The sequence below is a fragment of the Gossypium arboreum genome, chromosome 5 (genome assembly GCF_025698485.1).
Source record: "Gossypium arboreum isolate Shixiya-1 chromosome 5, ASM2569848v2, whole genome shotgun sequence".
In the NCBI taxonomy this organism is placed as follows: Eukaryota; Viridiplantae; Streptophyta; class Magnoliopsida; order Malvales; family Malvaceae; genus Gossypium; species Gossypium arboreum.
Genome location: NC_069074.1, coordinates 10,414,139 through 10,415,609, shown reverse-complemented (window position 1 = coordinate 10,415,609; position 1,471 = coordinate 10,414,139).

Genomic DNA, 1,471 nt, shown 5'->3' with positions numbered 1-1,471 from the left:
TATATAATATGAGAAACTGATAACTTCAAGTACCGACAAAATACCAAATCAAAGTCAATGCTCCAATAAGATTTACATACAAAATCAAGATGAGAAGACAATGAATCATACATGATAACAAATTTAGGATATTCCCCAGTAGTCAATTCACGACTATATTGCTAATTTTCCGACAATCTTCCCAGTCTTTTGCGTACAAAACTTTCACTCTCCTTGGACGATGAGTGAGTTCATTTGTGCTAGAAATAATACGGTTGCCCGCATCATCCAACAACATACTGGTGCTGTAATGACCAAGTTAAGGTGGAACCAAGAAACCATACTCGTGTCTCCTAATTTATAAAATATTTTAAGCAATTTATTATAATGTGCAACACCTAAATTTTCAGTTTGTATTTAAATAGTCTATTCCTCAAATAAAAAGAATAACACTTCAAATTTGAGCCAGACTCTTTAAAATATTTTAAAATAATCAAATAAGGATTAATTCATTTCAGATATACTTAAATAAAGATAAAATATTTTAAAATAATCAAATAAAGATAAAATCTAGTAAAAACTTTTAAATATCTTATAATAAGTTTTAAATTATGTTATTATTTTTTATTTTTAAATAATTATAAAATTTGACTCTTGACAATTTTAGAAAAATTGAAAACAACTTGTATTCAGCACCTAACACAAATTAAAATAAAAAAACGTTTTCTGGTGTAGGCCGAAACCCTCTGAAACTCGTACAGTTGAGCCACCGCTCACCCCACATGGATCAAAACATCCTTTTTAAACACTAACTAATAATAAATGGGTTATAGGCCCAACTAATCTGAAAGCTACGGGACCATACGCAAGGCTTCTCAGGGCTTAATTTGGTTACGAACTGACACTTTGATGATGTAGGTGTGGGGAATGCGGTGCCTCCAATCGGGCACAATAAAATAGGCTCGACTCATAATCAACAAAATAGAACCATTTAATGAACTCACTGGCAGTTTTCTTTACGTCAGAATGTAAATATCATATTTAATTCATGGCTAGATAAAATTGCCTTGCTAGAATTGTAAAGCCAAAATCATCTCCAATATATGCAGGCCGACGGATTTAATTGTTCATCCATCCATTCTTCAGAAATTTAAAAAAAAAAAAAGTTCATCCATTCATCATTTTCTTTCTTTCTCGTCAAATTTATAGCAGTCACCACCATCATAATATATATATATATATCTTAGTGAAGACCATATCGATCAATATTGCACCGATTTTACTGTAAAACAAAACGATATTTATATTGCACCATCTTATGTTTTTAGAATTATATTAATGTGTATTGGTTATATCAAAAATAATAATATGATTGATATAATATTTTTTTAATTTCACCTATTTTATTTTTAAAGTAGATTTTAATAGTTTTTCTATGATAAGTCATTTTATATATGATCAATAATACCAAAACCATATATTACACAACACA